This window comes from Mustela lutreola, chromosome X (genome assembly GCF_030435805.1).
Source record: "Mustela lutreola isolate mMusLut2 chromosome X, mMusLut2.pri, whole genome shotgun sequence".
NCBI lineage: Eukaryota > Metazoa > Chordata > Mammalia > Carnivora > Mustelidae > Mustela > Mustela lutreola.
In genome coordinates, this window is record NC_081308.1 from 119,958,173 (window position 1) to 119,973,362 (window position 15,190).

Consider the following 15,190-nt stretch of genomic DNA (forward strand, 5'->3'; position numbering starts at 1 on the left):
GACACCAGTCAGAAAAGCCAAGTTCTAATTCTAGCGACACCGCCTCCCAGCTGTGTGAACCTCAACAAGATTCTGGGTGACTCTGGACCTGAGTTTCCTTCTAAATTAAATGGAAATCATACTTAGCTCAGAAAGTTGCTGTGAAGATTAGTCAATGCATGCAAAACACTGCGCCCAGTACTGAGCTCTCAGTATGTACTCAAAAACCGTAAGTCATGGTTATGCATTGCATTTATAATCATAAAGACAACATTCCTTTAAAAATAGCTCTGGACTTCAATACCAAGGTTGGTCTTAGGCCCCAGGCATTTCACTTGCTTCGCAGCTTGTTGGAGAGCAAAACATGAGCAGAGCACAGAAACTGCTTAAATAAAGGCCCCATTTAAAACACATCACAGAAAACTTGTCCGGGGTGAAGTTAGGAGTTACACCCTCAAACCCCTATGGGATAGAAACAGTTTCTTTCTGTGTGAGCAGAGCTGGTGAAATAGGACCCTGGATTCTTACGATATTTACTAAGGGTTTATTCTTTATGGACACACAGAATATTTTCAATATATCACGCATTTTGATACTTTGAGAAATGGTCATGGTGTCAGTTGTCCATCAATTATCCTTTCCAGATAAACCATGCCGGGCTGTACTGCACACATCCATCAGCCTCTTGCACAAACTCAGGGTACCAAAGGCCATGGGGCAGGTAGGTGACTCCATGAACTGAACTGTAAGCTGTTCATCAACCACTCACTAGAAACCAGGGCAAGAAAACTTATTCCCTCCATCTCCAGGAACTAATGAGCCCTAGGTAAGATGACAAGGCCTCCTTTTGAGATGTCAGCCTTACAGCCCAGTGTCAGGTCAGGAAGCAGGAGACGAACCGAGTTCAGACAAGAAAGGAAATGTAGACCATTCACCACAGGACTGTACACAGAAAAAGCAGCATCCAGCATAGACAAAGGTTGGATACTGAGTTAAATGAAGATTCCCAGCCAGAGCAGATGAGAGGTGGGGAATCGGAGTCTGGAAATTTGACTTGAAATTGGAGATGGGTCAATTCTGGACAAAGGTAATAAAAAACCAAGAAATCTGCATGGGAATCCTGGGGAGGGGGTGGGCAGAGCACATCTCTGTTTACTCAACTCTTCTGAGTGTGCTCAACAACTTTGAGAAAGCTCCCTAGGAAGAACACTCCCAAACCCAAATAACTTCCCTGGGGAATGACGCAAAACCGCTAGTGTACAAGTGTAAATACTCACTAGGCTAACTAAAATCTGTAAGTGCTCACCAAGACCCATGTTCTCTTCTTCTTGGGCACACAGGTAGATAAACTTCCTAGTGACCCTTCCAGTTAGCTATGGCCTTATGACTAAGTGCTAGCCAATGGAAAGTGAGTGGAAGTGACCCTTTCCGTTCGGGTCTGGCCCCCTAAATCCTACTATGTGCAAAAGCTGTTCCCTGTGGACCCCAGTCTCTGTAGACCTGCATGAGTCTGTAAAAAAGAAATAGTTCTTATTGTTTCCAGCTGCTGAATCTTTGTTGTTAATTTATTATACTCGTTAGTCTACCCTGATTACACAGTTGAACACGTTGTTCCCTTCCTCCCAAAGGAGCATTACAATTATATTCCAAAGTTACTTTTCTTAACTATGTTGTCAACACTCTTTTAAAAATATGTCTTTCCTTCCTGACATAAGAATAATGCATGCTTACTACAAGAAATAGGGGAAACACAAAACAAGACAAAGAAGACAACAAAGATCATTTGAAATCATCATCCACCATTCATAGATAATCAAGATTGACATTCTAGCTCATGTCTATCAATATATTTTCTAGGAGGTTTTATATATGTCTATATTTCAAAACTGGAACCAGAGTGGGGGTGCCTGGGTGGCTCAGTGGGTTAGGGCCTCTGCCTTCGGCTCAGGTCATGATCCCAGGGTCCTGGGATCGAGCCCCGCATTGGGCTTTCTGCTCACCAGGGAGCCTACCTCCCTTCCTCTCTCTCTCTCTCTGCCTACTTGTGATCTCTGTCTGTCAAAAAAACTGGAACCAGATGTTCATCATGTACACTCAGCACATATGCTTCCCCATCACACTTTTATAACTGCATAGGAAATTCTATAATAAAAATAACATTAGTTTTTCTATATAGGACAAATAATCAGTTAGAAAATGTAATCAAATAAGCAAATTGGGGGAAATCAGAGGGGGAGACGCAGCATGAGAGACTGTGGACTCTGAGAAACAAACTGAGGGTTTTGGAAGGGAGGGGGGTGGGAGGTTGGGTGAGCTTGGTGGTGAGTATTAAGGAGGGCACAGATTGCATGGAACACTGGGTGTGGTGCATAAACAGTGAATCTTGGAACATTGAGCAAATAAAATTAAATTAAAAAAAATTAAAAAGCCATTTAAAGTAGCAACAGAAATGATTCTTACCAAAAAAATCCTCTCATGAATGTTTATCAATTTCAACAATCTCAGTAAAATACAAATTCTATTTTGGTGTATGCATCATACTTAAACACATTTCTGAGAATATAGAGTCAGTTTTCTTTTTCTTTTTTTTTTACTTGAGTGATATTATTTTGAAGAAAACACTAATGTTTTCATCCATCTGGTGTTTATTTCAGTGTAAAAAATGAGGCAGGTATCCAACTTCAATACTATTTATTTAATACTATTATTGGCCCAATACTATTTATTGAAAATTGGCCCAATACTACACACAACTAAAGCAAATGTAATAATCATCTTCCAATTAGGATTAAAAAGGATACAAAACCATATTGTGTTCTGGGATGTGAAGAAACAGCCTTGATCACTGTTGGTGGTAATTAACCCAAGCCACCCTCTTTGGAGGACAAATTGGTAATATTTATCAAGACTGTAAATGGATATACACTTTGATCTAGGAATTCTATTAACAGCCATTTTTCTTATGACTTAGTGTGCATATGAGCCGTGATGTGTGCTTGAAGATAATGCCTTCAAAATTATTCATAATAGCAAAAGACCATAAACAACTTTGGGGCTGTTTACATAAATTATAGGATATCCATATATTTGAATACCATGCAACCATTAAAAATAATGAGGGAAATCTATTCATACTTAAATGGAAAGAATGCCAAGACACATTGTTAAATAATAAAAACAAGGCTTAAAACATTGTGTAGAATATGAGATCATGTTTGTGGGAAAAAGGGAGATAAAAATATAGAAATATGCTTGTATGTGAACAGAGTCTCTCTTGAGAGACACACAAAATAACTGCAGTAGTAACTTCTAGGAAGAGTGACTGGGGGATTGAGGGTGGTGGGGAAGAATGATTTATCCTTCAGTGTATAACCTTCACAAGCTTTTGCTTTCCCCCTGTGTGTATGCATTATTAAAAATATAAAGGAAAAAAGGTCAAGTTATGGAATCCTCCAAGATGCACATTCTTTGGGAGGTTGGTATCTTCATGTAAACAACCAGAGCACAGAATTCTTGGATTTTACAGAGGGGGGAAAAATCAAGTACAGAACTGCTCTGGCTTAATTTTCCTGATCTATCCAAATTTGGATGTAAAAAAATTATATATTTTTCATGTGAAAAGGCACTGAACTGAATTTCATCCATGACTACTTACTGCAAAGGCAAAATAGAATCCTGCAAGCTATCCACAGAAAGGCAAGATAAGTAATTACAGGGAACGGAAGGGTAATGAACAGTTAGATGCTGGGCTAGATAGTCCACATGCACTTTCTCATTTAATCTTTCCAGCAAGTGTTGTGAGGTAGGAGTTATCTCCACTGTACAGATGAAGACACAAACTCCTAGAGAGGAATGGATTTGGCCAGGATGACATAGCCGTTGACTCTGAGGGAGCAAAGAGATAACATTCCACTGCCTGTGTTATTATTCAGATGTTCACTGATTAAAAAGAACAGCAGGTTTTCTGTTCCTTTCTTGGCTCAGGAAGTATCTAATGAAATCCATTAGTGTCCAGCCCTTGTACTCCCCCAAAGTATTATCATGCTTACTATTCTTCATCTTTAAAGATGGAAAGTTTATAGTTAAGAGTTGGGACCAAATCTCTTAATCCCCTTGAAGATTCCTTACCCATAAAATGAGAAGTACCTATTTATCAGGGTTGTCATGAAGATCAAAATAAGATTTATAAAGTGACTGGCACATCATGGATACTCAATACATGGTGGTCCCTAACACAGTTATCATGATCAACTGAAACTGAAAGATGCACAGAGACTGGTGGAATCCTGATTCCAGATTATGGAAATTTCTGGAAGTAGGACAGTGAAAGATGTAAGGATGTGAGTGCTGTCTGACTTATCTTATATAGTATAATTCCTTCAAGGTCCATCCATGGTGTCACAAATGGTAGGATTTCCTTCTTTCTCATGGCTGAATGATAGTCCATTTGTGTATATATATGGAAAATATATAAAAGAAGTAAATGTATAAAATAAGATAGATTATATATATAAGTGAATAAAAGATGATATATGTATTTTTTTTAATAAAAGAGTTTATGCGACAGAGAAAGCATGAGCAAGGGGAGGGGCCGAGGGAGAGGGACAAGCAGACCCCCTGCTGATTGCAGAGCCCAACATCCCAGGCTCCATCCCAGGAACCTGAGATCATGACCTGAGCCGACAGCAGATGCTCAACCAACTGAGACATCCAGGCACCCCTAAAATATCTTCCTAATTCATTCAATTGTTGATGGACACTTAGCTTGTTTCCAAATCCTTGGCTATTGTAATTAATTGTGTAAAACACTTGGAAGTGCTGTATGGTCTCCCTTATATGTGGAATCTAAAAAAGCCAAACTCAGAGAAAGAGAGAGAAGTAATTACCAAGGGCCAGGGAGGTTGGGTAGTAGATTGAGATGTTGGTCAACGCAAACAAATTTGCAGTAAAATGATGAATGAGTTTTAGACCTCTAATGCACAGCATTGCGATCACAGTCAACAATACTACACTATGTAATCCAAAGTTACTAAGAGACTTGATATGAAATGTTCTCACCACAGAAAAGAGATGAAAAACCGGTGATATGATAGAGGTGTTAGCTAAAGTCATGATGGTAATCATATTGCAACATCTACATGTCTCCAATCAATGTGTTATACACCTTAAAGTTACGTGTTGTATGTGAATGTTATCTCAATTTCAAAAATAATGATTTGAGTTCTGAAGTCAAAATGATCTCTAAACTTGACTCCATCAAGATTGGGTGTGACTTTGAACAAGTCATTTAATTCCATGTAACATTCATTTCCTCTCCTATAGAAAGGGGATGACAGTTCGTAGGCATTATCACATGGATTTGTAAACATCCAATGAGATGATGAACATGACATTTTTGGCATAGTTTCTGGTGTGTCAATAAATGGTATCTCCAGATTTTTATCATGTACTTTTCTGAACTTTGATGTAGATCCTCAAGCATTTTTTTAATCAGGACTCATGGATCCTAAATATGGATATCCAAGTACAAAGATATTCATAACAAAAGAAAAGAAAAAACATCAATAATCACAACTCATGCTGCCAAAACTTCTATTTAATGCTTCTCAAACTCAACTGCCTCCATTGACTGTCTTCCCTTATCCAACCCCAGGGAAACCCTAATCCTTATTCAGGATTCATGCAATACTCTGCTTATACTTTTAAAACAGCATATTGGAGGAACTTATGTAGTTTAGTTTAACTGACCATGTAATTTATGGTTCAAATCAAGACATTTTTGAGAGTAAAAAGGCTGTTAATAATCATTTCACTAGAATAAGAATAAACCAGAACTGTCCCAAGGAAACCAAGATACATGTAATTTTATGCTTAATGCCATGAGAAAGAGCTTTAGTTCAAATGAAGTCCCTGCACATATTAGGAATTTAGTAAATGATACCATCATTTTTGTGTACTTGTAATCCCTAATAAATAATGAGCTTCGTGGAGTGAAGAGATCATATTTTAATTACTTTTACACCTCCATAAAACTTCACTTCCATGATACCTGGAGACTAAAGTTGTCAGTTCAACCACCATGCAAGTGACATCTGTCACCACCTGTAGACAAGGAGTCCCACTGTATGGAATATAGAAGAGAGGATAAAAATGCCTGCCACTAGCAATAAAACCCCACTCTATCAACCATCATTTGAGGTCACCAAGAAAGATATGAGTTGCACAGGCACTGGATAGACCAACACCTAGATCACACTAAGAAGAGACAGAGTCAGATCTGCTTCAGTAGTGGGCATCAGTCCCCCATGGCCAGCAGGTCTTGGCATACAGGGAGAAGGTCTGCACCCACCACTCTCCTGCTCCAAACAAAGAACCCCTCCCCTCCCCAATGGGGACAGAGCAGTGGCATTGGCCAGGTACCATATGATGCACATGCCTAAGTGGAGCAAAGAGGTACACATGAAGTCTAAAACAGGGAAAGATCCCTATACAAGGAGATAAGCCCAGCCCAGGCTACGAGGACTCTATTGACTGGCAAGGAAGTATTCTAGGCTGAAGGCCCAAAAGACCAACATTTTCCCAATATTGCTTAATGAATATGGTCATTGACTGAGTCAATGGAGTAACTACCATATTCTCTTTTCTGAAGCCTACTTTCCTAACTAGGCCTCTCAAAGCTGTTTGAGGGGGAGGAGCAGGTGTTGCCATTTGGCACTTGGAACGGGAATGTCAGACAGCACTAAGGGAGTTCATGGGAATCGATTGATTGATAGACTAAATATTCAAACTTTGATCAAGTACTATGTGCTAGCTACTAGACACATGACGAATAAGACTCAGTCCCTGTCCTCGAGGGGCAATATACAGGCAGAAGTAGATTTCAGACAGAAGTAGACTCAGTAGGTATCCTCCATCCAGACCTAGAGAGCAAGATCTGAATTCTAGAATGGTAGAATTGTAGAGCTAGGAAGGACCTCAGAGAAGAATGGTTTAATCAGTCACAATAATAAAACTGACCATCATTTGTTGAGCCTGGCACCAGAAGTCCCCCAAGTTCCCCAGGCCCATGCCATCCAGTTCCTGTGCTCATACTGAGGACGAAAACTGTATCCTCAAAACCTCTCCTCTTACTCTCAGGACAAACCTCAACTGGGCCCCTAAGGATGGGATCTGTCTTCACTGGTCTTCCCTTCATCCAGAGAGCCCAGTCATATGTAGTCCAGATGCCCTGAAGTCTGCCAGAGGAAACAGTGCCGTCAGAGGCATGGGTACAACCACTCTTTCATCCCCGAAGGCTTCCTTTCCCAGGTGGGGCATCAGAAATTTGGACATATTTCTAGAGGATGGAGTGGGTTTGGGGAGAACTCAGGGACCACTCTGCATGGCTCCCTGAGAATTTAGTAGGCTCTCTGAGGCAATTCTCATAAAGAGTCCACACCTTTGATAATAGTTCCAGAAAAGTGCTAGAGCCCTGGGCCTCTGAAGAACCAGCCTGCCTGACTCTTAACATCCCTCTTGCTATCTTAGTCTCTGTCTCATTCTGCCATATCTTTTAGTTGATGTTATATCTGTGATGGGGAAGAAACAAAACAAGGCAAATCACAGAGAGGAATTAGAATCCTGCTCTTCTACCCACTGGTGGTGTGGCATCCCTTGATCCAGTCTGGACCTCAGTTTTTTCATCTGTTAAATTGGGCCTAATGATGCAGACTTTGATGGGCACTCCAGGAGGACATGCACCTGAAATGTAAAATCAAGTTGCAGCTTAGTGCATGGCACACAGAAAGTGTTCAAGAAATGTACAGTTGCAATGAAATGTAAGCTAGAGAGTTCTCCAGTGATGGGTAACTGGAATGCTGAACAGTGCCGCAAGAGCCCAGATGAATCCTCTTCTCAACGGCAGCTTAGTGGTTTTCTCCTCACACCACACAGCATGCTATTATCCCTTCCAACTTTGATTGTTGAAATCATGACTGAGGCTAACCAATCTGTAACAAGTGTCTCTAGTGGTAATCTTCAGTTTGTCTAATCCAATGTTTTATTATTAAGTATATATTGGACTGAAATAGAATTTCTCAAATTTATTCAGAGTAAACACAGCTTTGCAAATTACCCACTTCGCCCCTTCCAGATGGTAGTTAGAAATGCTGGCCAAATGCAAGCATTTATTGGGTGCATTTATTTAGGTGCCAATTTGAGTTCAAAACCCTGCCCTCTTTACTTGTGTGCAAATAAATGGAAATTGATTTTGAGAATTTGGAAGCAAAATTTTCATACTAGCTGGTATATAAACAATCAATAGCCAAATTTTTCTCAGGGATCACTATCTTAGCTGGCATTTTGGTATATAAGGCAGGTTGATAAGTCTCGTTTGCTAGCCCCAAGGTCAATGATTCCTGCACCAAGACGGTATGCAGTTTGTTTAAGTACTTCCATCTGGAAGCTTGCAAAACTTGGATATCCTCACTAATATGTGAAAAGAGCTCTGAAACCATGACAAAGTACTGGGGTTTGCCACACTCCAGACCAAAAGATTTACCTTAGGACCATTCCAATTTAGTTGTTAGCTAAGCATAGAATAACTCAAGGAACAATACAAGCCTAAAGGACTGGTTCGGTATCCTGGTGACTAACATCAGATTTCACTTTCTGAGGCAGAGGCATGGTATAAAGACATCTCGAGTTGTCAACAATAGGAAATACAAAGCAGATCCACCCTAAGCTGTGAGAGGTACAGAGTTACAGCCTCCCACACACAGGCAAGTTGACTCTTTGGATGATGTCAACCCTCACCCAGTGAATAAATGTACAGACACAGCCCCTACTAAATGAATGAACAACTACTATTTATTTATTCATCAAATATTTCCTAAGTGCCTACTGCATACACTGAGCTAGAAACTGGTAAAGAAACTGGTAAATTTCGTGGGGATTTCATTGACTAACATAAGCAGTTCAGAAAATGTGAAATCTTTCCCCTCTAAGTTCCAGTTCAAGGCAAGGGTGCCCACACTTGTCACTTCTATTTAACATGGAATAGTACCACTGGAAGCCTTAGCCAGAACAATTAGACAAGAAAAAAAAATAAAGGCATCCAGAAAAAAAGGTAAGAAGTAAAATGATCTCTGTTTGCAGATGACAGGATCATAAATGAAGAAAGCACTAAATGCTCAACAACAACAACAACAAAAATCTACTAGAGGGATGCCTGGGTGGCTCAGTTGATTGAGATCCAACTCTTGATTTGGTTCAGGTCATGACCTCAGGGTCATGAGAACAGGCCCTGCATCAGGCTCCACCTCAATGGGGAATCTGCTTGAGATGCTTTTCTTCTCACTATCCCTCTGCCCGTCCCCCAATTTGTACACACACATTCTCTCTAAAATAATCTTTTTAAAAAAAAAAATCTATCAAAACTTAGACAAATTCCGTAAAGTTGTGGGATACAAAATGAACATACAAAAATCAGTGGCATTTCTACATTCAATAAACTATCTGAGAAGGAAACTAACAATCCCATTCACAATAATAACAAAAGGAATAAAACACTGAGGAATAAATTTAACCAAGGGGATGGAAGACCTACATACCAAAAATTACAAAACATCAATAAAGAAAATTAAAGACGACATACATAAATGAAAAAGAGACCATGTTCATGGATTGGAAGAATACTATTAAAATGTCCATACTTACCAACATGGTCTATAGATTCAATGCAAACCCTATCAAAATTCCAATGGCATTTTCCACAGAAATTGAAATAAAATCCTAAAATTTATATGAAACCACAAAAGACCCAGAATAACCAAACCAATCTTGAGCAAGAAGAATAAAGCTAGGGGTGTCTGGGTGGCTCAGTCAGTTAAGTGTCCGACTCTTGATCTCAGAGTTGTGAGTTCAAGCCCCATGTTGAGCTCCAGCACGAAGCCTACTTAAAAAAAGTAAGTGATTTTGGGAAAACTAGATATCTGCTTGCAGAATAATGAAATCGGACCCATATCTCACATCACATGCAAAAATCACTTCTAAAGAACTAATGACTAAAATATAAGACTACAAGAAGAAAACAAAGAAAAAGCTTCTTCACATTGATCCAGGCAATGATTATTTTAGATATGACCTCAATATAGAAACAACAAAAGCAAAAGCAGATAACTGGGACTGTATTAGACTAAATGGTTGCTTCATGGCAAGAGGAACATTCAGGGGCGCCTGGGTGGCTCAGTGGGTAAAAGCCTCTGCCTTCGGCTAAGGTCATGATCCCAGGGTCCTGCTCAGCGGGGAGCCTGCTTCCCTTCCTCTCTCTCTGCCTGCCTCTCTGCCTACTTGTGATCTCTGTCAAATAAATAAATAAAATCTTTTTTAAAAAGAGAGAAAAACATTCAGTGGAGCCAAGGGACAACCTACAGAATGGGAGAAAATACTTGAAAACCAGACATCAAGCAAAAAGGGGGTTAATATTCAAAATATGTAAGTAGTTCATACAACTCAACAGTAAAAACAAACAAAAATCTCCAAATAACCTAATTTAAAAATGGGCAAGGAACTTGAATACACGTTTTTCAAAAGAAGACACTGAAAAGGGCACCAGGTATATAAAAAGTTGCTCAACATAATTCATCATCAGGGAAATGTGAATGGAGAAATCACCTCACACCTGCTATGCTATCATCAAAAAGGCAAAAGGTAACAAGTGTTGGTGAAGATGGGGAGAAAAGGGAAGTTTGGTGCACTGCTGGTGACAATCTAACCGGGTACAGCCATTAGAAAACAGTACAGACATATCTTGTTTTATTACATTTCACATTCTTGCACTTCACATATACTGTGTTCTTTACAAATTGAAGGTTTGTGGCAACCCCGTGTAGAGCAAGTATATTGGTGCGATTTCTTTAATAGCATTTTCTTGCTTCATGTCTCTGCGTCACATTTTGGTAATTCTTGCAATATTTCAAGGTTTTTGATTATTATCATATTTGTAATGCTGATCTATGATCAGTGATTATGACTTGCTGAAAGCTCAGATAATGTTTTGAATTTTTTAGCAATAAAGTATTTTTTAATTAAGGTATGTAATTGTTTTTTCAGACATGCTATTACACGATGCCTACAGTATGGTGCAAACATAGCTTTTATATGCACTAGGAAGCCAAAAAAAATCATTTAACTTGTTTTATTGCAATATTCACTTTATTATACTAGTCTAGAAATGAATATGCAAAATAGAGTTTCCTAAAAAAATTAAAAATAAAAACAAATGAAAATTAGAAGTACCATATGATCCAGCAATCCCACTTCTGGACATATATCCAAAGGAATTAAAATCTGTATCTCAAAGAGATATCTGCATTCCATGTTCATTGCTGAATTACGCAAAATAGCCAAGATACGTAAACAACCTAAGTGCCCAACAACAAATCAATGGATAAAGAAAATTGATACATATATATAACAGAATATCATTTACCCTGGAGATTCCTTAAGAAATTAAAAATAGAGCTACCCTATGACCCTGCAATTGTACTACTGGGTATTTACCCCAAAGATACAGATGTAGTGAAAAGAAGGGCTATATGTACCCCAATGTTCATATCAGCAATGGCCACAATCGCCAAACTATGGAAAGAGCCAAGATGCCCTTCAACAGATGAAAGGATAAAGAAGATATGATCCATATATACAATGGAATATTACACCTCCATCAGAAAGGATGAATACCCAACTTTGTGTCAACATGGACAGGACTGGAGGAGATTACGCTGAGTGAAATAAGTCAAGGAGCGAGAGTCAATTATCATATGGTTTCATTTACTTGTGGAGCATAAGGAATAACACGGAGGACATTAGGAGTTGGAGAGAAGTGAGTTGGGGGAAATCGGAGGGGGAGTTGAACCATGAGAGACTGTGGACTCTGAGAAACAAACTGAGGGTTTTGGAAGGAAGGAGGGTGGGGGGTTGGGTAAGCCTGGTGGTGGTGGGTATTATAGAGGGCATGTATGCATGGAGCACTGGGTGTGGAGCATAAACAAAATGGATCTTGAACACTGAAAAAAATAAAATAAAATTAGAGTAAAAAAGAAATCATTCACCCTTAAAAAAAAAAAAAAAGAAAAATCTGCCATTTAAGACAACATGAATGAACTTGGAGGACATTAAGCTAAGTGAAATAAGCCAGCCACGTAAAAACAAATATTAAATGATCTCACTTATTTTTTTTAGAGAGGGGGACAGAGTGGGGAGGGGTAGGGAGAGGGAGAGAGAGAGAATCTCAAGCAGACTCCACACCCAGTATGGAGCCTGAGATCATGATCCAAGCCAAGACCAAGAATTGAAGCTAAACCAACTGAGCCACCCCTGCACCATCTCCCTTATATGTGGAATCTAAAATAGCCAAACTCACAGAAGCACAGAGTTGAATTGTGGTTGCCAGAGGCTGGTGGTAGGGTTGCTAAGGAGAGATAGTCAACAAGTACATAGTCTCGGTTTTGCAAGATGAATAAATTATGGAGATCTAATGTACAGCAATATAAATGTAGTCCAAAATACTGTATTGTATACTTGAAATTTGCTAAGAGGGAAGATCTTCAGTATTCTCACAAAAAAAAGAAGAAGAAAAAAGAAACAGTATGTGAGGTAAATGCATATATTAATTATCTTGATTTTGGCTATTCAAAATGTACACATGTATCAAAATATCAAGACTTAAACTTTAAACACAGCTAATTTTTATTTACCAATTATATACCAATAATAATAGGGGAAGGAAATTTAGGTTATTCTAAGTCCTTTGAAGTTCTACATAAATTTTAGAAGCTCCTTCTCAATTTTTACAAAAGAATCTTCCAGTATTTTTATTTTATTGCATGGATCTAGCAGTTAATTTGGGGAGATTGAAAATCTTAATAATATCAAGTCTTAAAAAAATAATCTCAAGGTTTAACCAGCCACTTTTGTGCTTTTTAATGTGGAGATCTCATGCATGTCTGTTATTTTTTCTCTAAATCATGTAATATTTTTGAGGCAATTGTTAACAGAATTGTTTGCTCAAATTTTTTCCAACTGTTTTGTGCCACTATAAATATATATTATTTTTTGATTCTTTAATTTTTAAAAATATTTTATTATTATCATTTTTAATATTATCATTTAAAATATCATTTTTAATGATAGTTGACACATGATGTTACATTAGTTTCATTAGTACGACTTGGTGATTTGACAGGTTTATACATTAGTCTATGTTCATCACAAGTAGAGCTACCATCTGTTCCATCACATTGCTATTACAGGATCATTGACTGTGGGGCTCCGGAATGGCTCAGTCGGTTTAGTGCCTAACTCATGATTTTGGCTCAGGTCATGATCTCAGGGTTATAAGCTCAAGCCCCACATTGGGCTCCATGCTCAGTGCAGAGTCTTCGTGAGATTCCCTTTGCCTGTCCCCTTGCTTGTGCACTCTATCTCTTAAATAAAATCTTCTTTTAAAAAATCAGGATCTTGGGGCACCTGGGTGACTCAGTGGGTTGAGGCCTCTGCCTTCGGCTCAGGTCATGATCCCAGGTTCCTGGGATCGAGCCCCACATCGGGCTCTCTACTCCGCAGGGAGCCTGCTTCCTCCTCTCTCTCTGCCTGTCTCTCTGCTTACATGTGATCTCTGTCTGTCAAATAAATAAATAAAATCTTTTTAAAAATCAGGTTCTTTAAAGAAAATATCATTAACTATACTCCTTATGCTCTGCTTTTTATTCCTGTGGCTTATTCTATAACTGGAGGCCTATATCTCCCTCTCCCCTTCTCTCATTTTGCCCAACATGCCATTCTCCTATCCTCTGGCAACCATCAGTTATCTGTGTTTATAGATTCTGCTTTTTGTTTATTCATTTTTTAGATTCCATTTATGAGTGAAATCATATGTTATTTGTGTTTCTCTGTCTAACTTATTTCACTTAGCTTAATACTCTCTGGGTCAATCCTATTGTCTAAAATAGCACAATCTCATCCTTTTTAATTGTCATATACTATTTCTGTGTGTGTGTGTGTGTGTACATACATACACACCACATTTCTTATCCATTCATCTATTGATAGACACTTAGGCTTCGATGTCTTGGCTACTGTAAATAATGCTATAATAACCACAGGGGTGTATATATCTTTTCAAGTTAGTGTTTTATTTTCCCTTGATAAATACCCAATCGTGAAACTATTAGATTATGGTACTGTATTTCTATTTTTAATTTTTTGAGGATCCTCTGTACCATTTTCCACAGTAGCTATACCAATTCACAGTCCCACCAAGAGTAGACAAGGGTTCCTTTTTCTCGAGATATTTGCCAACATTTGTTGTTTCTTATTTTCTTAATTTTAACCATTCTAACAGGCATGAGGTGATATCTCATCATGGTTTTGATTTGCATCTCCCTGATGATGAGTGATGTTGAGCATCTTTTCACGTGTCTGTTGGTCATCAAGATGTCTTCTCCGGGAAAATGTCTATTTAGGTCCTCAGCTCATTTCTTAAATCAGATTGGGGGTTTTTTGGTATTGAGTTGTATGAATTCTTTATATATTTCAGATATCAATCTCTTATTGGATATGTCATTTGTAAATATCTTCTCCCATTCAGTAGGTTGACTTTTTCTTTTCCTGACAGTTTACTTCACTGTGCAAAAGCTTTTTATTTTGATGGAGTCCAATAGCTTATTTTTGCTTTTGTTTCCGTTTTCTCAGGAGACATCAGGAGACAAATGCTGCTATGGCTCATGTCAGAGAAATTACTGCCTGTGCTCTCTTCTAGGATTTCTATTGTTTCAGGTCTCATGCATAGGCCTTTAATCCATTTTGAGTTTATTTTTTTGTATGGTAGTAGAAAATAATCCAGTTTCATTCTTTCACATGTAGCTGTCCAGTTTTCCTAGCACCATTTATTGAAAAGACCGTCTTTTCCCCATTGTATATTCTTGCTTCATCTGTCATCAACTAATTGACCACATAAAGATGGGTTTATTTCTGGGTCTGTATCCTGATCCATTGATCTATGTGTCTGTTTTTGTGCCAGTACCATACTGTTTTAATTATTACAGCTTTGTAGTATATCATGGAATCTGGAATTGTGATACCTCCAGTTTTGGACTTATTTCTTGGGACTACATTGGCTATTCAGGGCCTTCTGTTGTTCCATACAAATTTTACTGTTATTTGTTATTTT

At 38.5% G+C, this 15,190-nt stretch overlaps 1 pseudogene; it reads left to right on the forward strand.

The window, feature by feature from the left end:
• The first annotated feature begins 630 nt into the window (after positions 1 to 630).
• The window catches only part of LOC131821086 (ferritin heavy chain-like), a 187,113-nt pseudogene continuing 172,553 nt past the window's right edge, over positions 631 to 15,190 (forward strand).